The sequence below is a fragment of the Lissotriton vulgaris genome, chromosome 12 (assembly GCF_964263255.1).
Source record: "Lissotriton vulgaris chromosome 12, aLisVul1.2, whole genome shotgun sequence".
In the NCBI taxonomy this organism is placed as follows: domain Eukaryota; kingdom Metazoa; phylum Chordata; class Amphibia; order Caudata; family Salamandridae; genus Lissotriton; species Lissotriton vulgaris.
In genome coordinates this window covers 666,263,556-666,287,886 of record NC_141700.1, presented here as the reverse complement: position 1 = coordinate 666,287,886, position 24,331 = coordinate 666,263,556, and the positions used below count along the sequence as shown (strand labels likewise).

At 42.8% G+C, this 24,331-nt stretch overlaps 1 protein-coding gene and 1 pseudogene across 1 annotated transcript in view; one reads left to right on the top strand and one right to left on the bottom strand.

The window, feature by feature from the left end:
- Positions 1-10,884: 10,884 nt before the first annotated feature.
- LOC147677971 (forkhead box protein F2 pseudogene) lies at positions 10,885-23,681 on the bottom strand (annotated as a pseudogene).
- ZDHHC7 (zDHHC palmitoyltransferase 7) overlaps positions 15,885-24,331 on the top strand; it is a 281,602-nt gene continuing 273,155 nt past the window's right edge. The window contains exon 1 of the mRNA XM_086945852.1: positions 15,885-16,007. The gene's annotated coding sequence lies outside the window, so the exon portion shown is untranslated. The remainder of the gene's footprint in view (positions 16,008-24,331) is intronic.

The window sequence follows — 24,331 nt, the reverse complement described above, 5'->3', positions numbered from 1 at the left end:
GAACAATGCTATTTTAATAAGTATATTACTCATCATAGGAAATATGTAAAACGTTTTTAACTGGGAGGTGGACATCAGTTCCTTCTATAGCTAGATGTTTAGGTGTCTCATTTTGAAGGCCCTGGTTATTAAGAAAGTTCTTATGCATGTCAAAGCTCATAGCCTGATAAAGAGACCCTAGACCGTACAGTCTGTCTGCTTTTTTGTCCCTTACCACCCCCTACGTTGCCTGCCCTCCAGCTCCCAAGGTCCCACCCATCCTAGGCCTCCCTCAGGGGCTTCCATCACTAACTCAACCCACAATCATCAACGCATACCCAATCAACTCACAGCAGGAACAGAGATCCATTACTCAAACGCAAACTCCAACATACATTACAAACGCATATTCCACATACAAATCAATTCACCCTATTCATACTTACACTCCAAAACGTTCAGCTAGTCACTTCTCAGGAGTCTCTAGCACAAGACTTTACGAGTCACCCCCCTTTTTAACTACAGGTCCAACAAATAGCCAAGTAATTAAATAAATGACTGGGACTGCTCAATAACTGAATTCTAGACTGCAAAAAATGAAAGGGTTTATTACAAAATCTCAAAATAGCCAATACAGAAAATAAGAATGTAGTGCCATAAAGGCTCAGATATAGAATTCATAGTCAAAAAATGAAAAATGATTCTGTTCCTAATAAGCAGCAAAAAGTCATGAAGTCCTAACTGTTAGAATCGCAAAGAACGCCAACAGTATCTCAAGGGGAAAAGGAAAAGTCTTGCAAAATTCTGACAGAGTCCTGTGAACAAAACAAAACATCTCTGGCTCTCACCCAAAACCAAGCGTTTTTACGCATAGGTAATAAACAAAAAATCTGCAAATTCAGCATGGTGTTAATAGCAATAATCAGCACCATTAAAACTATTATAGCACCAAACCATTACTAAGGGAGAGGAAATCGCTAGTTTATGTTAGCAAGCCTACATCAGAACTTCTAGCAGAAAAGTCCTCCGGAAAGTTACATTTATTTAATTTTTTTTATTTTATTTTATTTAGAAAGTTTTATAAAGCGCAAACATGACCAAAATGTTGGTGTCAGAGTGCTGTACAACCTAATAAATAGCATCTAATATACAAGGAGCAAAATATAGAATATACAGCATGAAAAGATAATACAAAGAGACATAGTGAAAACACCAGCAATGAAATCAAATTGGTATGGATAGTCGCCTCAGATTGGAAGGAGAATATTCAGTAGTCTAATTTTTATTAGTTTTTGAAATGATCAAATGAAGGATGGACCCGATCTCTGGGGGAAGAGAGTTCCAAATTCTTGGGGCAATTCCACAGAAAGGTCTCTGATAGGTTTTTTGGTGAAATTTTGGGGGTTTCAGCAGTAGGAAGCATGGAATACGAGACGCTCTATTCCTTTCGAATAGCACCAGTGTCTGAGCCAGGTAGCGAGGAGTGTTGTGGTGGATGGCTTTGTATGTCATGCATGCTATTTTTAGGTGGATCCTAGATTCATAAGATAGCCAGTTCAGAGAGTGGAGGGCTGGGGAGATATGATCATTTTTCTTTACGCCGGTGATGAGCCGTGCAGCAGCTTGGAGGGTAGGCCTCAACTGGGCGAGTCTTATTTTTGGTAGGCCAAAAAGGGTAGCATTCCCATAGTCAAGTTTGGAGATCACGAGAGCCTGAACTGCCATCTTGAGATCTGCATTGGGCAGGAAAGGCTTTAGTTTTCTTAAGACGTGGAGATGGAAATTGGCCCCTATGGTTGTGGAGCTGATATGATTCATCATGGAGAGGTTGTTGTCTAAACATTAGAAACACAATGAAAGTTTCATTCACAATACATGCTCTTTAAGGAAAATAATCAATTGTGTCACAGTGTACTGTATTCTGTGGGACATTGATTGGGAGGAGCAAGATTAACAGAGCACATTAAAAAACAGCATCAATTTTAACAAAATGGTGTCACTGCAGAAATATGGAATACCTAAACTTCATTAATAAACACTTCTGTACCTCTAAATAGAATCACTTCAAATGCAACATCATCAGTTCATCAGTTACAACTAAATTAATTATAAAAAACATTAGTATTCAAAATAAAATTGTCACTCAAAATTTAGCAATCAGAAAAAGCTTCCACACACCAACAAGACTGTTTCCACCGGCTGTGGTGTACTGAGGATCCTTAGGAAACTCGTACACTACCTCTCCCCTGACGCCCGGAAACAGGTTTCAGTGGCCCTCATCTCTCCTCGCCTGGACTACTGCAATGTCCTCTACCTTGGCATAAGCAAAAAGCTCATTCATCGCCTTCAAGTTGTCCAAAACGCAGCAGCTTGGTTTGTAGTTGATGCCCCAGACGTACCTCTGCCTCGGGGATCAGAAAAAACCTCCAGTGGCTGCCTGTGCAGGGCAGGATTAACTTTAAGGTTCTTGTCCTTACCTACCGTGCTTTACACGGCCTGGGTGCTGAGGACATCGGGTCTCTCGTGTCCTTCTATACCCCGGGCAGGGCCCTGCGATCGGCCCACAAAAACCTTCTGTCTATCCCCCGAACAGTCAAGGCCAGGTGGGGAGGGAGGGCCGTCTTCTCCCTTGCCCCTAAACTGTGGAACACGCTTACAGCTGACCTAAAGGGCCAGCCGTCTCTTGCCCTTTTTTGTAAGAGTCTAAAAACCTGGCTTTTCGCAGAGTCCTACCTGTAATTCGCCTCTGTCGCGTTCCTCCGATCACTCAGCTGTTTCCATCAGATGCGCCTTGATGCCTTCGGGTTAAGTTGCGCAATACAAATTCCAAATGTATTCATTCATTACCGGGTGCTACAAGCTCAGCTGAGGGAGGACAGGTGGTGCATTTCACAATCCTGTCATCGCGCGTTAGTACGTCACCTACCTTGGCTGCAAGGTGCACTATTTAGCCCTGCCTGCATTCTGCAAACTCCAGTCAGGCTCTGGTTTGCTCAGAGGCCTGAGTGGCAGCAGCACATCACTAGAGTACTTACTTTCACTGAAAAGTAACTGCCAGGAAATTGTAAGTACATGCAAGTGTGGTCCGTTGGCTAGACTGCCGACTTTGGTGCTGGAAACCAGGGTTCGAGCCTCGGGTCGTGTCCACATCCTGTGATTCTGGGCAAATCACTTAATCTCCCCGTGCCTGAATGTGTAATGTAAATACGGTGCTCATGTAAAGCTCTCCAATACCTTTGGTTCGAGTTTGCGCTATATAAATATGCACACAAAAAAAAGTGAGCCCATATCAACTATATGAAACGCAACATGAAATGCAATCTGCATAGATACTTGATAGAAAATAACCACCAAGTAACACAAAAGAGATACAAGGTGACAGAAAGAAAAATCCAACCGCAACACAGAGACAATATTGAAAAGGCAATTGGCTTTTTTTAGGGGGGCGGGGGGAATTTTATATAGCGCAAACAAGATGCGTTAAAACAGGTAACAGAGTGCTTTACATAACACCAGTTTCATTACACAAGGACACATTCATTTTTGTTAGGCACATAATTTTCAAGACCTAAAACAGCAGCTCTTCTTGAAACAACACTTTCTAGGGTGTGCTCTTGCAGTTACTGCAGCAGTAGGATGCCTTAATAACTCCAACTTAACAGCAGAACATATTTGCAATGAGAGCAGTGCTTAATTTTAAAACATGAAGTGTCGTGCTGAAAATGCTGCCAAGGAGGCTGCAGCTCACTTCTACCTCCGGTGTGCCCAACACCCACACTGCCTCAGTCTCTATCCTGTAAACATGCTCTGCTGTCTGTCCCCTAAGACATGCGTTTTACTTCTTTACCTACAGCGACAGATGAGAGCGAAAACAAAATGTACTCCAAATGAAAATGCTTTTTTTTAACATATTAATCAGTGCGGTCTGACTGGGTTTGTTGCAGGTCAGGAGGCTGCTTGAGAACAGCAGGTCATGTCACTGCTAGTGCTGTCTGTAATTAGTTTGGTCCAGTTATGACGACGGCATAGGCATCCACTGCTCAGCATGCTGTGACCCTGCCTGCCACAGCACAAGCACTGTCCCCAGCCGCGATGCTGCAATGCCTGTGAGATGTGAGTATGGCTGTTGTACCTACTGGGCTCAAGCACAGTTAGCAATTAGAATGTTTGGAGGCAGAGAACAGAAACTACAGGTAACTCCATAGCGCAAAAGTTGCGGTGGGCCATCGCCACATCAAGCACCTTGAGGATAGTAGCAATGCAGGGCTGCAGGCCCCCACTACAATTATCCAATGGGAGGCTTAGGCTCAGGCAGTGGCAGGGTGCAGCAGACTCTGGGAATAGAATGCAAGCCATTCGTTAATGATGACTTCTTAGATTCATGACAGGCGTGACGACATCATCACTAAAGTGATTATACACAATCATGCCTTCCTGAACAGATGTATGCCTGCCTATGAAAACATACCAGCCTGTCACCATGCAAGGTATGTAGTTCTTTTTATTTTAAATTGGGCAATTAATATTGAGACCACCACCTGCAGGACCAGAAATCGTAGCCCTGTTTCTGTGAAAGAAGTGCTGGTGCTGAGCACCTGAAAGCACCTGCTCAAATCACTGGAAAGGGGCATGGCTTTGTGGGAACTTATATATGGGTGTTTTGTGCTTGAAATAAGGCAGTATTTCACCATCCTCCTCGTGCGTAAATGCATGCAAGTGGCAAGTTACCACACGCGGTTGCTCATTCTCAGTGCTTAATTACATCTTCAGAATGGTGAAAGGGGGACATTTTCTTATAAGAATGAGAGGCCGTAGCATGGAGGAAACAAATTGGAAGACAAAAGTCCACATTTACATAAGTTACGAGCTGTAGATCCGAGTATAGACTGCCCCTCCTAAAGTGGTACTCGTGGGAAGACTACAGATCACTCACCTATCCTGCAGGTCCTGGTGGTTGTTTGAAAAGTTCTTCGCATTTTCTCTGCCACCACTATAACAAACCTTTATGAGTTTCCAACTCCTGGACCTAGGCTTCATCTATTGCGCTTCAGCCAGGAACTAGGGCCCTGTCGCCAGCACTCCTCATTCTTGAGACCCTTTTTATTTTATCAAATCATAAGACTTACCACCTTATCTCAGGTTATCATTCCACAGCTGAGGAAAAACTGGGCCCCCGGCTGTTTTCTGTCATTCTCAGTGACAGAGATTACCAAGATGCTGCCAAGTCCATGCATTTATGAACCCACAACGTGTGTCATGGGCCTCAGTTAAAGGAAGGAAATGGACCCCTCTGCTACTGTTTGAATTATAAAATGCAACAACAATCATGGTTCAGTGGGCTCCTCAGGCCTCTGGGCTCCACTGCACCTGCTGCACCAACTGAAGCTACACCCGTGGTGCTATGGAGCAGTGTAGCATGTGAACTATGAAAGAGTATGGGGGAGGTGGATATCCCAACAACAGCCCCACCTGCCTAAATCTTATTACCAAACACAGCATGGCCAATAGTTTCCAAATAGATGTTTTTCGTACTGGAGCCCCAACATTGGCTTTTTGAAGAGCTCAAAAGCTCCCTCCCTCCGCACTTATGGTGTCTATCAAGGTAGCAGTGAGACAATTCTTGAGTTGCTCAGCCTTTAGTAGCTCACAATGATTTTGCCTGATCAGAATTAGCTCTCACTACTGAAAAGGTGAGAGGCCACTGATCTAGAGTGTTTGGTGTTAGCAGAAAGTTCACTTGCTTATTTAGTGAAAAGTGAATTCTATTGGTCAGTGGTATTTCTGCCATTGGTAATGGAGTCAAAACAGTCGATCCAGTTCTGAGTATTTAGTGATGTCACAGTGCCACCACCATGGGAGGCACTTAGGTACTTCAGTAGCTTAACAAGTTATGTCATTTTGAGATTGGTTGTGTTCTAAAAGTCTGTCACTAATGGCACAATTTCCTTTTTTTAGTTGATCATTCTTTTATGTTGCATTATACGTAGTTTTGTGTCTTCCCCAGATAAATATGATTAAGGGTAGAAACAAATTGCACAAACGACCAATTTGCTCTTCAATAGGTGTTCTCTTTCAGTGAAAATGCAAGTTCTTTGTGGTGACCACATTTTGTATTTGGGTGAAATCCTAGGCACCTGATCTGCAGCATGTAAAGTGCCTAGCAATCAGTGGCAGACAGCAATGATTCATGAGTTTGTGGGTGAAAAGATAGTATCATGTACAATGTGATCCTCAATTTTAGAAGCCCTTTACATGACATTTTTGACTTTTCAGGTTCCTTTGTGCACAATGCATTTTCTCCTTTTATACCAAACTGCTGTGAGGGCTATAGATGGACACACATATCATTCTGTCTGTGTTTTTGGGGTGTTTGGGTAGTAACTAGTGAAGAGAATCAAACACATTCCAAAGTCCTGGCAACATTCTTTTAGGGGAACTTCTGGCACAAAGTTTAGAGGTTAACTTTTCTGCTTGTATAAAAACAAATCTACCTTATCTTGCAATTCTTCCGAACTGACGATAAAGTACAGCAAATTGCAAGAGGGTAATGTCTTTGCTGCCTGTCAAAATCTGGGAGGTTGGTGTCTTGATTTCTTTGCCCTGTCACCTGAACCCAATGTCTACTGCAATCCTGACTAAATCTTTCAGATTCTCTAAAATTGTGAAACTCTCCAGTTCTGCGGCTGAAATTATGATACTAGTTCTACATCACGTTCTCTACATAGAATAAATGCAGGCAACCACCCTCCTTTTAGTTGGAAAGATTTCCACAATTTTGTTGAACCCCTGGGTTCTGCCACTACGAGAACTCCATTATCACCTCAAGCCAATGGCATGGTGGAATAATTCAAGGGAAATCTGAAAGTGGTGCATATTCCCAAGTTCACCAGGATACTCTACAGACTCTGAGAGAGCATTGGGACACTTCTCCACGTACTTCTGGCAAATCTCCAGCTGAACTGCTGTGGGGGTGAAAGAACTCTGCAAAGCTCCTCTTCTCTGCCTCAAAATCAGTCAGAAATGTAACAAAGTGACTGTGTAATAAATCAGTGCATAACAACTATCGCAAATACTCAAAGAAACATAGCCCTAGTTGCTATCTAAATAAGGGTGGAAATAGGGTCACCATGTGTGGTGACCTAGGTGTCTTGGTAGTGACACAGCTGCTGGAAAAAGCACTCAGCAGTATCAAAGAGGCATGGTCTTACGTTGACCAACTCAGAGGAGCAAAGTGCGATGGAGCAGAATGGATGCTGCTCACACCAACTCCTCGCCATGCAATTATCGCTCTCGGAGCAGCAATTTGCTGAGCATTTTAAATCGTTCCAAATCCTGTTCTTATTCATACCATTTGGTATCAATGTCAATATTTAGTAACTGGTCTGTACCATCAGACAGTGCTAATGCAAAACTAGATTCTGATGACAGCACATGAGTCCGACCTCTACTGACAACAGAGGTAAAACATTCAAAGTCCCCCCTGAATTTCATTGCTATATTTCCAGAAAACCTTCTATGATTGGAAAAAACAAAAGCTGCTATATTGAAAAAAACAAAAGATGTTATATTATTTCCTCTGTCGTGCTCTGCTGAGCTGTTTACCTCTCATGTGTTCACTGCCCACTCTGCTGGAGTCTTGCAACGCCTCTCTACTGCCGTGATCTCATCTCATTCCACTAGCTTGGTTGCAGATTTTCCCATACCCACGTTTTAGAGAAGATGTGCTAAAACCAAACTTTTTCAACCCTGCAAAGTATAACGCATCCCGGGTTACACTAACACATTTTCGATAAATATCCGCATCCTGCAGAGTCTGGCATTTTTCATTCAAATCAACTCAGCTGGTAGCGTGTTCTCTGGGTGTCAGCATTTATTTGTATTTATACTTTCTAGATGTAAAGGTGCAGAGATGTTCAGTTAGTAGTTAATACTTGCTCTTTATTGAGCTTTTATTTCTTGTGTAGAAGGTACCGTTTCCTTAATTTATACAGGTGCAGACTTACAGCGATGAGACCGGTCGGGACATATGAGACATATCTAATGGATGCTAACAGCGTATTTACCTGTTTGCTACCTACACCCCAGTGTAGCATGCACTGGAGCTGGACTGCTGTTTAGATGTCCAAAATATTTACCTTACAAAATGCTGATGAGCCCACATCATAGAGCAATGTCCAGGGTCCTCGATATCAAGAGAGTCTGTGATCTTTGTGTGAACTTTGGCTCCATTTACAGTTCACCTGAGGCTTGGCGGCTTCCAAGAAAAGAGCCTCTGTATGCAGCAGCCCTGGATGTCAAGAGAGACAATAGCATAGAGTTCCGATGAAGTGTGCGGTGTGCAGCAGTGAAAGTGTGCCTCGGTTCCAGCACCAGATTGCATTGTGGGGAGTGTATGGCCAAAAGGTACCTATGCAAGAACAGGTAGGAGACAAAGGTTGGGGCCAGTCTCTACTCACAAGGGTCTTCATATGCTCACAATAGAAGATGGCTTACAAGCCAGTTGGTGTTTGGCTTTAGAGCCATTATTGCTGCTAAAAACATCCTGGCCACAGGTAAGCCTGAAGGAATTCGACAAACTTCTGAGTTTAATGTGGGTCTATTTCAAATTGTGCTTTCTTGGCTGGCACTAAAAGGCTTTCCTCTGTTTTACTTGACTCACTATGGTGTTTTCACTAGCATGTTTGCCAAGCATCCACATTATGGGGCATATTCACAAACTGTATTTTGTATTATGTATTTAGTACTACAATAGTACTACTAATATAATACAAAATGCTATTCACAAACCTACATGCGGAGGTCATCATCTCCTCCTCTCCAGGGCCGTTTCTAGGTGTTTTGCCGCCCTAGGCGAGAATTGAAAAATGCCGCCCCTCTCCCTTTTACTGCCATCACTCTCTCCCCCTGTCATCCAGGTTAGAGAGGCACACCCTCTACTGTGGAACCTTTCTATGTTACAGTCAGTCCTGCAAGCAACCTCAACGAAAGGCCCAGGCCAGAGAGTTACGGTAGCCATACACTCACAGAACTATGTACCCGGATGCACAATAGAGCCTTGTGTTTAAATACCACAGATTCAGAAAAGGGGGTGGTGATGGACAGAGTATCTGAATTAAGCAGAACACTCCCACCCAGTCCAAAGACCAGGGCTCGATCCATCACCGTTTTTTAGCTCACTGCACCATCCCAGCTCAGAACCTGGCTACATGCAAATTAGTCTGTCCCTTGCCCAGTGCATCATGGGAACAGGGCAGACCAAACTACCAAGCCAATTCTTATACTGGGAAGGAAACAAGCTTCCGGGGACCGGTTTCTGGCATTTCAGCCGTCTTCGGCCCGGCTTGCTTGAATCCTGATGGTGCAGTGAGCAAGGGACTCACATCTGAGTATACCCTTCCACGCTTATGGTGGACAAAACGATTCAGAAAAGGGGGTGGTGATGGACAGAGTATCTGAATTAAGCAGAACACTCCCACCCAGTCCAAAGACCAGACACTCTGTTCATCACCACCCCCTTTTCTGAATCGTTTTTGGCCACTATAGGTGTGGCAGGGTATACTCAGACATGAGTCCCTTTCTCACTGCACCATCAGGATTCAAGCAAGCCGGGCCGAAGACAGCTGAAATGCCAGAAACCGGTCCCCGGTAGCTTGTCTCCTTTCTGGTGAAGAATTGGCTTGGTAGTTTAGTCTGCCCTGTTCCCATGAAGCACTGGGCCAGGGACAGACTGATTTGCATATAGCCAGGTTCTGAGCTGGGATGGTGCAGTGAGATAAATAACGGTGATGGATCAAGCCCTGATCTTTGGACTGGGTAAGAGTGGTCTGCTTAATTCAGACACTCTGTTCATCACCACCCCCTTTTCTGAATCGTAAATACCACAGAGGCATCAAGTGCACTTCGTTTTCAAAACCAGAAACAACAAAAATAGTAACTTGCACCATCTTCCAAGGCCAGACCTAGTGGTTTTGCCAACGCTTGTTTTTTTCACTGAGGCACCTGATATAGTTATCATCTACCATTGCTCAGGGTGCCACACATTTGGCTAAATGAGGATCCGGGATTACAAATCGGGGTCTCCTGCTCAGCTGCCGTGATTTTACCGCATCCGCTCTCTTTAACACACCAGATTACTATAAAGAAGTTAATGTTCAGTTTCTTGTAAAAGCCCATTTTTACACGACACTTGATGTGGAGTGCATGTGAGGAGTATTTTAAGAGCTCAGCAGTTTGTCAGGTGAAGGAACAGGGGTACTGGGATTATAAGTGGGTATCCCCAGGACCACACTGCTGATCAAACGGGAAGCGGGGTCTACTTGTTGGCATGTGGAACCCTGATGCTAGCTGGTGCAAAAGGTCTGCTTTTCGCTATAAACAGAATCTAAGTATTTAAAATAATGTAATATCCGTTTAGAATCAAAGCATACAAATGTATATAAGGGCGGGTCGCACTGTAAAGAAACAATCTTTGTAGTGTTCGAGTGCTAAATTTAGTCTATAACTCCTCCTCACAGCCAAATTTTTCATGAAAGAAATCGATGAATGATTAGATGGATCCATGAATGGCTGGAAAGATGGATTATTCTGTGAGTGAACAGAGGAATGTTAGAAGTGAAGAATAAACTGTGCAAATAAATTAATTCATGGGAAAATAATCATTTAAACGAGAAGTGATTGCATGGCTATATTGTGAATGCATTAACAAATGGGCCCAGGAATGAATATATGGATGTGTGAATTAACAAGATAATAAATGCATGCGCAGAGGAATTTGTCACCATAGTCCGGTTGCTGAAGAAGAGACCCTGTAGATAAAAAAAAAACAATGTGCAAAAGCAAAACTATTTAACAAGACTCCTCGCCCACCTCCAGCTGTAACCTGCTTAGCTAACGGCAGCGCTCACCTTAGAGCTCATCCCTTGTGTTCTGGTTCAGGTAGCCCTGGTCCAGGGAGTAAGGGACCACCCCGAGTGCACCCCCATCGCAGGAGCACCACCAGGCGGCAAGGGCTGCTGCTTCATGTAGGCTCTGCCCCCTGGTAGCTCCACTGCACCGGAGGGCTGGAATAAGGCGAGTGGCCGTCCATTGCGCTGGCCAGGGCAGGCAAGGAGGGCAGGGGGCTGCTGCTGCTCTCTGGCATGTATTCCCCCCGGAGGGGCAGCTGGCCATTTAGCTGGAGCCAGGGCTAGGGGGCATGTGGTGGGCGCAGCTGATCCCCTCCAGGCCCATGGAGTTGTAGCCCCGAGTGGCAACCCAGCAGGGTCTGTGCGCCTGGAAGTCGAAGGCCCCAAAACCCAGGCCGTTGACCACGCAGATTTTAGCGGCACTGCGGTGAACATTTGTGCCATCTTCAAGGTGGGAGCACTGTACTGGTTTTGTTTTCATTGAAGGTAGTGGTGCCTTAGATGGTAAAGTCAAGTACCGGAAAGTGTATTATTTTCGGCTTCTATGATCTACGCTTTGAGATGGGCCTCTGATATACTGCTGTGTTTCAGTTTTGGCAATGTGCATTTCAGTGCAGTCATCGGTGCACTCACTGTCACAGCGTAGATGTGTCTGCACGTCGGGACGTCTGTGGAGAGCAAGAAGTTTGGACATGGCGGGCTTCAGCGCTTGGCACTTGCGCCGGAAGCCACAGGGCTGCCACCGGATAGAACCCACCTCGTACATGAACTCGTAGGCTGGGTCGATGGTCCAGTAGTGGCCCTTGCCGGTCCGGCCCAGGCCCTTTGGCAGCTTGATGAAGCACTCATTGAGCGAGAGGTTGTCACTTGTGTAGCACCGAGTTCTTCCAGCCCTGGCAGTCCCCGCGCAAGAAGGGGAAGCGCGCCTGCAGGAACTGGTAGATCTCACCCAGCGCCAGGCGCCGTGCAGTCACGCTCTGGATGGCCATGACGATCAGCGCGATGTAGGAGTAGGGCGGCTTCTCCGACCAGCGCAGGCCAGCACACTGCTTCGGGGTGGGTGGCGGGCTCAGCAGGAGATGCTACACTGCTTCGTCAGGGCTGCAGGGCCGCAGAGGGGTCCGTGGGGCAGGTGCTGTTGGTGCGCAGAGGCGTTTCTACCATTACGCAAGACTCGGCGGCCGCCTAGCTTTACTTTCGTAGGTGCAAATAAAACAAAATCCCCCTTTTGCCGCCCTAGCCCTTTTGCCGCCCTAGGCAGCCACCTACTCTTGCCTAATGGTAGAAACGGCCCTGCTCCTCTCCCATCGTTTATGTACGGAGATCCCCACCCTGACTGCAGAGCTCTCCACACGCATTTTGGCAAATGTGGGAGGGCAGGGAGGAGTGACTAGAAAACGGGGGATACTTACTACTAATGGGAAGGGGGTGAGGGAGAGTAAGGAGGGTTAAGAGAGGGCTAGGGAAGAGTATAGTGATGAAGAAGCACCCACCCAAATAGAGTAAGCCAGCTGATATTCGCAAACTGCGCTTCTATTTTTACTACAGCCACAAAGGAACCAAAACAGTCGTAAATGTGCTCCAGCACAGAGCTGGCCTAGGTACAGCACAACACATAGCCAACCACTGGTACTGCAACTTCCTATAGAAATGGAAGCTTGAACTTAAAATAAAAGCCTATAGGAAATAATGGTACATTAAATTTACATATTTTAACATTTTAATAATAAAAATACATTGAATTTAATAAAAAAAACGATATATAAATAGAACATGATTATTAGTCTACTATTAAATATGCTAATAGCCTTTATAAATTTCAAAATTAATGTAGTTTTAATGTTTTAATAAATAGTTAAATTATGTAATTTAATACCGGATATAATTTCAAATACTTTTTATTACAAAGCAAATAAATGTAAACTGTAATCTAAATATATTCAAATTAATTAAACATGTAATTCAAAATAAATTTGATAATGTTTTAGATTTTTTCTTAATTCCAAATTTCTCTTTTGTTCTACACTTAAAATAAAAAATTTTCATTAATTTAAATTATTATGTATCTTAAAAGTATTTTTAAAGTAAGTTTGCTATTTTTTAAAACTTTAATAAACCTGTAAACGTTTCCCTACACTTTAACATAGAGAGATCTCCATCCCAGCAGAGGAGATCTCATCCTTTGTATGAAAAGTTACAAGCAGTAACTTTACACTCGTTAATTAGGCTCCATTCCCTGAATTGAGGCGGTAGTGACATGCAAACTACACTTTGTAGTAAATTTAAACTACAAAGTGTTGGCTAAGTAGTAAATTTACAGCAAAGTGTATGAGTAAACTTACATGGGTATGCTTATGTTTATCTTTGTGACTAGGCTCCAGCGTCATGTTCTACTTTATCGGTAGCTATAACTCATGACTGTTTTGATGCATATAGCATTTGTGTGCTGATTCTCCCCTTGTAACTGCCATATTGCAAGCTGCTTTGAATCATCACTATGCCACTACATCTAAGCCAGGTGTTTCTTTTTCTTTGCATTATGCTACTTTTAGGTGTATTTATCCCATTATAAACCCAGAACTACAAATGTCAGAATGTAAAGTAAAAACAGTATTTGATGACCTACTCACACGCACCAAATCAGAAATCTTGAGAGCTGATAGGCTCAAAGTGTTTGTTTTGTGTGTGATGTTTTGTTTGCTTAGTCTATGAAAACAGATGTCTTCAATTAAGTGGCAGTGTGGCCCAGAGATTTGAATGTTTCTACTTCTATATACAGTGATTGAAAGCTCACAAGTTCACATCTCAGCAAGGCCAACTCAGCATTCCATTGTTCCAAAGTTGGTACCATTACACTGCATAATATTGGAATCTGTTATTTTAGGGACTTGGAATTGGCAAGAGTACAGTATGAAGCACTATGTAACAAACATGTTAATATCATTATTGTGGAGAAGTGTGGCTCAGGGGTTAGAGGCGGCAGACCTGGAGCTTGAGTTCGGCCCTGGACCAGGGTTCAATTCCCCGCCTCGGCGGGTCTTGGGCTCAATAATTCCACGGACTCGATAATTCTCGCTCCGGTGCCTTCTCGACTCACGGGTTCACACTCTGCGACTCTGGGCAATAGCTTGCTTAATCTCCACATCGGCCCCTCGCGGTGGGATGCCTGGCTTTCACCTTGTTGATACCCTGCCAAGGGTTATCTCACAGGGGAATACCAGGACGGGTTCCCTAAGCAAGCGCGGAGATGCCCAAGGGTAAGTCATGCGCTATATAAGCTTCATACATTTACATTTACATTACTCTAATAATTGATGGCTAAAGGAGACATTTTATAGAAATAACAATCCCAATGTTCTCCCTAAACGCTCCCTACTAAACAGGTCAACTGCTGACAAGAATGCCTTGCATCTGCATACCTGTCAACATTTTTAAATCAAAATTCAGCTGAGTATAAGTTAATTTTTTTCTCATTGGCAACTTACTTCCAAACCTCTACCATGGGGGACTTTCCAGTCAGGTGAATTGTATTTAATTTAGTCCATTGCCACAAGAATTTCCAGTTAAATCCTCTTAGAAATTTGATATGGGTAAGTGAGGTAGCATAAGTACATTAGAAGAGTCGCAGTAGTTTTAAGGCAATTTTTAGCGAACTACAGTAACAAACGACACTAATTTATGTAATTTCTTGCACCACATACATGCAACCGCTTTTTTTGTACTGCAATAAAGTGCCACTCAAAGTGTCGCAAATAAGGCATTCATACGTATCAAAATTTGAGAAGAGGAAACAGGGAGTGTTAAATGATCAGAAGACTTTATTTTCCCCATTGCCTTCCTTTGAAATTAACACAATTTTTGTTGCAAGGTAGGTAAAATAAAGCTATTTCTGGCTTTAAAAATCTGGAGCCTCCCATCTGAATCGGGAGTGTTGCAGACAACCTTATTTGAAAAAAAATAAAAAGGTGTAGTGTAAGAAGGTGGGTGCTGAAGTTAATACTGAATCAAATTCCGGCTTTCATAATGTGGAAGGTGTCATCAATCATGGGTTACAGAACAGAATCCCAAATGTGTTCCCCTTTTGCCAACTCAGCACATTGCCACCTTCTCATTTACGTAGCAAAATGTTTGGACAAGATAGGAAAAAAAACGATTTTCAAGGTAACAGAGAACTGCAGATCTGTTGAGTACATGAACTGATGACCTCAGTGTAGAAATGTAGTAACATAAGACTCTGTTATCGACTTGATCCATTTAAAAATATTGTGATAAATAAATTGGCTGATTTGAAATAAAGCATTTTACTTGTTCAGAAGCTACAAATATTATTGAAATAGTAAGTAAATATGTGGCGTCCTCTATATCACAACCCAAACCAGTTATGTCACACTACTGTAAACCTCTCCAGTCTATGCCAATCTACTCTACACCACTCTACTCTATGCCACTCCACTCTTTACAACTGTATTGTAGTAACTCTACTGTAGACTCCAGCAAACACCAGCCTATACTGCTCTTGCCAAAATCTCCCCACTTGTATTCATGGACCTTAGGGTCAAAGTGTCCTTCACTAAAGAAGTTGTAACCTATGAAGATTCGTGGCAGTTTCACAATAATGAACATTTTGAAGTAAACTAACTGGCTGCAAGTGAATAAACTTTATAATATTTATTTAAGGGTAATAATGTATATGCCCACTTTGTCATTTTAAAAATAAATAATTTTTGTATAAAAAAAACTACAGTTAATCTGTAAATATGAGTAGTTTCCATGTTTAAGTAACCTACACACTTGCACTTTTTGGCACCTACTACCCAAACTATGAACGCCGTTTAAATACACTCAGATCTTGTCTTTAAGCCTTCTTATCTCATACATCTTCGCACGTGAACTGACATTTCAAATATGGCCGTTTCCTTTCACACTCATCCACAAGAGGCTGTTCGTCCGTCCTCTTTGTCGAGGTTTCCCGAGTGTTTCCGAAGGGAGTTCTAGGGAATTGCCGATTCCCGACCCCGGAAGTGGCGGCCGGAGGCTCAGAAGGGGCCGTGCTGCCTCGGATATCGCTGGGGGAGCTGTGGGCAGACAATGGACGAGTGAGCGAGCTGGACGGCTGTATGTGGGGTGAGTGCACATGCTGTGGAAGCTGAGGACAGGGTCGCGCTTTACATGATGGCTGCGGGAGAGGAGGAGATGTATGGTTCGTGGTTTTGCAGAGGCATTACCTGCGCTTTAGTGGGGTGGATCTGCAAGGGGGCGTGCGCTCGGGTGAGAGAGAGGTGACAGCTCCCTACACACATTGCGGCAGGGTACGGGCGGGCCTCCTTCCAACTGTCACCAAAATGCACAGGGCGCGGCCCGTGCCTAATCGGTAATGGACATGCTTTCCCTTAGCCTATTGAAAAGCATTGAGATAGTTGTCCTCCTCGTGGAAACATGATACAGTGCAGCTGCCCCCACCTAAGCGCAATCTTGCATTAAAGTACTCGGGAGTGCAGCGAACCGTTTCGTTCCTGCTCTCGCGACCGTCCAAGTTTCCAACGTTCATGTACACAGAAAATGCGCGCTTGCTACAATAACCTTCCAAATCTGTGCATTTCAATGGAAGATGCAAGTCGTTGGAGCACTTTGATGCCCAAGAACATCATTGTAACTGATCGGTTGAGATCTGTGCAACTACAGTTCGGAAAGCATTTAAAATAGTTGGGTTTGGCTCAGACCCTCTTATTTTAAGGCCTTAGGGGTACAGTTCACCCAGCTGTTTAAAAATAATGGGTAGTGTTTATCTGCTGCCATTAACGCGTTGGGCAAAGATGCAGGTCCCATTAGAACACAGTTTGGGAAACCTCTAGCATTGGACCTGGCCAAATCCTCAATGTAAAATATTGGGCACAAGATCACCCCATTTTTATTGCAAAATATAGCGCTTGGTTGGCATGTCCGAAGTCCCTATTAAACCCATGCAAAGGGTAGATGCGTCCAGCTCTTCGTGGAAGCTAATTGGTAATATTTTTGGCATGTATTTATCGCACACACTGCTGTCATTATGGTTTTGCGGTGCTTTGTCAAACTACTTGTGTGATCTTTTCATTCGATTCTGACGTTTCCATAATAGTCTGGAGATTTGTTCAGTTTGTGGAGATTAGCGGTCAGTAGATTGTGCTATATTGTATTCATGTTGGGTGGTTATGTTAATGAATTGTGAGTTTTATAGTTTATGCCATAGGGCATTACCAACGTTTTATATACGTATTTTCGGCCAGTATGCATGTTATCTGCCCGGCACATGTAGATGTGAATTGCACTTACTGGAACCAAAACTATTAGCCCCAGTGAACTAGTTTACACGGAAAACGTTGGCCACAGAGAACCTACTTAAGGACCCTATGATAAGACCTTAAACAAAGTTAATCACTTAATTTCCCAATTTGTTTTGATTTTCTTATTCATATGGATGATGCCAGACCATCTCTGGCTGGGAAGGACTCTGTTCACAATGCCATTTCCCTTTTGGTACGACTTCACTTGTGTTATTGACCCTTAACTTTAATTTTATTCAACTTGAGTTTTAAAAAGTATTATCCTATGACGCTTGCCTTTCATCTGAAATTTGACTGTGAATCAACACAAAAAATGGGGGTGGTCGATGCTGCAGGTGTCCCCTTGGCCAAAAGCATTAATATTTTTCCAAGATGTAGCCATTGTATGGAAGGTACTTTTGATAATGCTAAAATCATTTTCAGAAGATCGGGTATATTCAAGTATCTATACCTCTATGAGAGCTCCTCCTCGTCTGATTTTTGTTTTGAAGAAATTTGGGTTTGCCCAATAGATGAGCACATTTGCTGCTCCATTTTCTTTTTGCACTGTCAAAAAGATTCTGTATCTTATCCCACTGACACATCTGAAACTCTTAGGTAAGCCCAATTTGTCTTGGAGGTTTGATTATGCCAAGGTCCTTAATTTGTGTCTCCTTAGTTATCTCTTACGATATTTACAGCTCGTTCAGAACGTGGCTGGTAGCTTTTGGCTAGACCTCAAATGGTGAGAGACTATCTTGGGCCATATTCTTGGCGTCTGGGAACTAAACATATCACCCTTTCACGGTCTACATCTTGCTCGTGCTGACTATCTTCAGATGATCAGGACTTTATTCAAAACAAACTTCAAGCTTACGTTCTAACTTGTTTACGACAATGTTCCATGCAGTTGAGTACCTTTACACCCATAATGTTTGCTTGGTGGCTGTTCCTTTTCCTTCCTTAACATTAAATTGGAACTCTCTTTGCAAGGCCGTTATTCCTTAAAGTCGGTGGCAATACATGTCTATTTACCCAGCTGGGTTGTCTTATTGTTGTGGGTGAATGCCAAGAAGCCTTGACTGGGGTCTGTGAATTCTAAAGGTCCAATTAATTGCAGTGGGCAAAATAGTTGCCTCTTCGTAATCAAAGAAACCATTGGACTCTGTGCCATTCTGCACAAAGATTATGGCCTTAGCCTTTTTGGCTAGTGTATCTTCTACTGCTCCAGTGAGTTGTTTACTTGCTGTAAGTTCTCTCATGATGGAATCTAGCGTGACAAAGCATTGCTAGCTATTTGAGAGTCTTTTGTGGGACTTCACAGCAACTGCTTCTGTGAAAGGTATTTATGTGTGCAGCTTTTGGATCGTAGAATCCTTTGGCGTGCCACTTAATGCGTTACAGTTGGAGTTGATTGAGGTGTATCTTTGAACGTTTTTGAACATCCAGATGTGAAGAGGGCATCTGAATTTACTCTGCTACTTTGGGTAGAATCTGTGCGCAGTTCTACTGGTGTAGGAGTTTGAGATTTTGCGTTTCTCCCTGGTGGGTTTTATATGCAGATTTGGTAGGAGGAGTGCAGATTGTTTTCAGTCCTGTCATGCTATTATTACGTTCTATGCAGTCTTCTCAATGATTCTTGGTATGCTTAATTAGGGCTATATCTCACTCTCCAGTCAGACTCAGAGTGAATGTATGTACATAAGGTATTGTATCAGATAAGCGATATCTACATTTTTGTAATTGCTCTGATACATCCAGGGAGTCCCCTATTTCTTCTTCTTTTGTCCCTGCTCCTAATTTTGGAATTAACCAGTGTACAGTAATCACTTTCATCCTGCTGGATATATATAGTGCAGTGGTTCTTAATCTGTGGTCCGATTACCCCTGGGGGTCCGTGAGGCATACTCATGGGTTTCACTACAGTTTTAGAAAATTAAATAATATTAACATGAATAAAGGGTATGCAAAAATTGAGTTATTTTTCTATATTTGATTCTAAATTAAAATATTTAAATATTTGAGAATTTGTTTAGTGTGTACTTGGTTTTAGATTAGTGAGTATTGTTTTGATGCTAAAATCCTAGACGTTTTTTAGCCATGGGGTCCCCAACTTCCAACAAGGACTGGATGGGAATCCTTGGATTTCAAAATGATTTAGTAGGGGTCCACAGATATCAAAAGATGAAAAACCGCTGATATCGTGCATAATGGTGAAGGGAGGATAGTTTCATGAAAGGCGAAAGTGGTCAAAAAAGCCAATGTTTTTGTTTTCCAGCTTGAAATCCTGACTTCATCATCATAACATTCGAATTAAAGAAGATTAGGCACTCTCCATTCCTCGTACCGTGGTGAATATTTCAAACTAGATTTTTGTGAGGCTTTTCTCTCCAGCACAGAAAAACTACTTTTTAGGAAAGACAAATACAACGTGAAAATCATAACTTTACACAAGTTTATTTCTAATAGTGTTTTGCCTCGCAATATTAATAGCTTCCACAATATTCAAAAAGCATTAATGAGATTTAAACTTGCAGCCCTTTAGTCATTAGTTTCTGCATTAGTCATGTGTAGGCTTTGCAGCCTACCCCAAGCTTTTAACACGTTCTTATTCTCGCATGCGCAGTTAATTCAAAAGCGGTTAGTATCACACAATTAGCTTTTTAATGATTATTCTACACAGTGGGAGATTTAAGCAGAGCAGATTTTGTTTCACGAAAACCCTGCTCCATCAATCCCCCTTTGATGGTGATTTGAGCCATCAATCCCCCTTTGATGGCGATTTGAGCCATCAAAGAAACGAACCCAAAAATCCTATTGTCCTCATTTTTTTTTTTATCTAATAAGCAGTAGTTTTCTTTTGTTTCATCCTAATTTTATCTATGTCTTTTACTATTTCATAGTAATTTCTCTTTCTATCTTCTGGCTTTATTATCATCCAGATAATTCTAGCTTTTGAGCCAGGTACCTGGGGGTTTTGAAATGGAGAGCTTTATTAGACAAGCAGGCAATCTTTAGCTGTATTCTTGCTTCGTAGGGCAACTAATTTAGGGATTTTTAGACTGGGGATATGTGAGCATTTCTTTTTGAACCAGCAATCAATCTGGCAACAGCATTCAATGAAGCCCTTCCTGGGGCCAAGGTATATTTGGGGAGGCCACAGAGCTTAGCACTGCCATAGTTTAGCCTCGGCAAAACAAGCGATTGGACCACCTGCTTGAAGTCAGCTCGTGGAAGAAAAGGTTTGAGATTCCTGAGTAGCCTCATCAGCTGATTAGCACCCTTGCACACCTTAGTAATATGATTCTTCATGTTCAAATGCTTGTCCAGGGTGATTCAGAGAGATGTGGCTGACCCTGTAATGTGGTGGGAGCAATTGAAGGCAGTGAGGTGCTTCATCCAGAAGTCTAACTTGGGAGTGTGATTCGGAGAAGAATTGAGAAGAAATTCTGTTTTGGAGGTGTTGAGCAGGAGGTGGTTCTCGGTTAGCCAGTTTTGAGTATTCGTTAGGGTAGTGTTGAGTGATATGAGGTTTTCAGGGGAGGTGATTTTCAGGTCAAGTTGCATGTCATCCGCATACATATGAAAAAGAATATTTGTTGAATTTAGTGCATTAGCTAATGGTTCGAAGAACATGTTGACGATTATGGGAGATAGGGCGGACCCTTGTAGGACTCCCAGGGAGACTGACGAGGGCTGGGATAGAGATTGATTTACCTTGACTCTTTGGGATCTGTGGTGAAGGAAGGACGAGAACCATTGGAACACCAGATCAGAAAGGCCCATCCTGTGCTCCAGAATGGATATGAGGTTGTCGTGATTAAGTGTCCAACACAGATCAAAGGTCAAGGAGGATTAGGAGGCAAGATTCATTTTGGTCTAGCACATGAGTGAGTGCCGATTCGGTGCTGTGACCACCACGAAAGCCAGATTGATGTTAGTCCGGGAGTTGGAAAATCTCAATTTGAGCACAGATTAGTGATTGAATGCATTTTTCTAGGAATTTGGCCAGAGTGGGGATGTTGGAGACAGGGCGGAAGTTGTTAAGGTCAGCTCTATCTGCATTAGTTTTTTTTGGAATAGGTAAAACCTGAGCTGCTTTTAGGCAATCAGGGATTGTGCCTTGTGACAGGGAAGCATTGACAATCTTTGTCCTAAGGGGATGACAACATCCTTGATTTCTTTGAAGACGGGTGGTGGCAGCTTGTCGCTGAATTGATTAGATGGGTCGATACTCTGAAGAATCTTGTTAAGGTGCCCCATGAGGCATTGTTCTTGGTGCTCAGACTAAATGGTTTGAGCCTCTCCAAGGGGGCAGGAGGAGGCGCAAACCAATAGGATGGCATAAGAGCCTTCTTAGATTCCAGTTCAATATTTTGATTTCTCATTGAAGAAAGCAGCCAGTTCGTCACATGAAGGTGGGCTAACTCTTGGGTCAGGGCAGTTGGGTGCTTCCACCGATTGTTGTTTAACAATTTCAAAAAGTTTCTTGTGGCAATTAGAGGCTTGATTAAGCTGGGATCTGAAGTAGTCGGCCTTAGCGTTCTTGGTTTGTTTGTTATAAGAAATACTAATTGATCTAAGGGCTGTTAGCTGATCCGAGGATGGTTTGGATCTCCAGGATCATTCAACTACCCTTAAGTTGCGACATTCTAAATTTAAGTTGGTTGAACCAAGATTTGGAGATTTTTGTAGAAGCATTTTTTTGTTGAAGTGATGCAATGGAGTCCATTATACTAGAGATAGTAGAGTTATAGAAGTCAGTGAGTACATGAACCTCTGACATGTCAACCCGGGTAGACAGGGCACATTTACAGTGGGTTGCTAGTTCAGCCGTATTGATATTTCTGAGGTTCCTTTTCCATAGCTTCAATTTCTTCAGTTGATCCTTCCTCAGGGACACCTCACTGTTAATAAAAAAGATGTTGTGATGGTCGGACCAATTGCAAGGGGTAACGGTATCCAGTGTGATGGTGTTTCCTTTAGAGATGATGGGTTAAAAAATTTCTCCTTTGTTGAGTTGGCTGGTCTCCGTATTAAATCAGCTTGTGATCCAATAAGAATGATTTAAGGCAGGTTACAGCTTGGTCATTGGGGTTAGACCAGCGAAGGTTGAAATCACAGAGGAATATTTGGGACACTGAGGAGTCGACATTGCAGGAGATGATTTCCATTATTTGTTAGATAAAGGAGAGATTGTCCCACGGGGGGGATGGGGGGGGGGGAGGGGGGAGGTGATAGAATGTAAGTAGTTTGAAAACCGGGGGATGTTTACTTGAGATGTTGAGGCAGAGGTATTCACTGGAGGATGACATGGTGGACTCAGAGTGGGAAACCAAGTGTGTGCTCCATTGTATACAGGCTAGGCCACCGCCCTGCTTTTTCGCTCTGTCAAGATGAATTATGTCATGGCTAGGAGGAACTAGGAGGTCTAGGGTAGGGGTGGTAGAGGGATTAAGCCAAGTTTCCGTGAGGATGATGATATCCATCTCATTGTGTTGGATGAGGTCGTAGATATCGGAGGCTTGTTTTCTGGCTGATCTGCAGGGTAGCAGTACGCATTTAAGCCGTACCGGCTTGTGGGAGGGAAGAGTCTGGATGATGTTAACTCGCTTGAGGTTGTCATTATTTATGACTCTGAATTTGTGTGGGGGTTCTCTATTCGGGTTGGCGTGAAAGGCTTCATAGTAATGTTACTTCTAGTGGGATACAGGAAATAAGTCACTACAACAATTCATGTTAAACAGACAAACATTAGTAGTAAAATACTTAAGAAGCATCCCTTAACACATCTACGTCTACCACCTTGATTTTGACATCCAGTCTGCTGTTGTTTTATTTCTGCCATCAATTCAAAAACCTAAACTAACATAAAAACCTAAACCTTTTAAGAGTATAGTTTATCCAAAGCACTTCTTAAGCCTGCTTCTTTGCCCCCCTTTAATTTTTTTTATATCTATCTAAACAGCTTTGACTTTAGTTCCAACTAAGTATTTATACACCCATATTGTGTGTTCTTTTTCAATCTTCTACACCCTTAATTTACTTGACAGTTCATTTAGGGTGGGTCATAACAACCCTTTTGACTCAATCCTGTATCGGTCTCTTCTTGGCTTTGATCCTTATGCCCGACCTTTTCAGTCACCACATATCACCATTCAGGTGCTGTGTACTTTTTGTTCAGAACTCTTGCTCTCTTTGTTCTTCGCGCTGTCTTGTCTTCTGAATCACTCTGTTCGGTTTGGCTCGATACTTCTATTATTGCGTTTGGAACTTTCTTATTCAGCTTGTATTTCAGTCTTTTCACTCCTCTTGGCCATATATCTCCTTTTCTTGCCTTTTTCACTTGTACAGAATCACCAGATTCAGGACAACTTTCAAAACTTCTTTTGATAGATTTGTTCTTTTGTGCTTGAGCTTGATTCTGCTGTTCTTCTTCCTTGACAAGTTTCAACAATTTCTTGAGATCCAGTAGTTGATGCCCACTCTGGTCGATCATTCTCTGACTCTGTTATTTTCAGCCTTTTCTTGATCTCTTTCATTTGTTTTTAGTGGAGTTGGGACTCTTTTTCTGTGGCTTACATGGATCCAATTTGGTAAGCCACCACACTTCACTACTGTTGTTGTCACCAATATCACTTGATATAGCCCACGCCAACGTGGTTCCAAACACAACTTTCTTGCATGTTTCTTCACCAGGACTCACTCACCTGGACTTAGGTTGTGTGCTTGTTCTTGCTGTGTTGTAGATGCAGCTTCTCCAACCTGATAAAACACAGAATGTGCCACATCAGCCAGTCCTTTGCAATAATCAAGCACTAGATAATCGGTTATTGTCATCAATTGATTTGCTGGAACTATTGGCTGTCTCATTGCTCTTCCCTTAAACAATTCAACTGGCAAATCTTTCACTGTAAATAAAGGGAATTCATCACTCAATTCTAACTCTTGTCTTGCTAACATCAACTTAAAAGTAAATGCTTACTTGTGCAACGCTATCGAAAAAACAACCGTAAAGGAATTTGAATCCGTTGAGTTGGGCAATTCTGCATTTACCGTCGGCAAGCCAGACTAGCTCTGTCAATCCGCGACCCGGCTTGCCGACGGTAAATGCAGAATTGCCCAACTCAACGGATTCAAATTCCTACG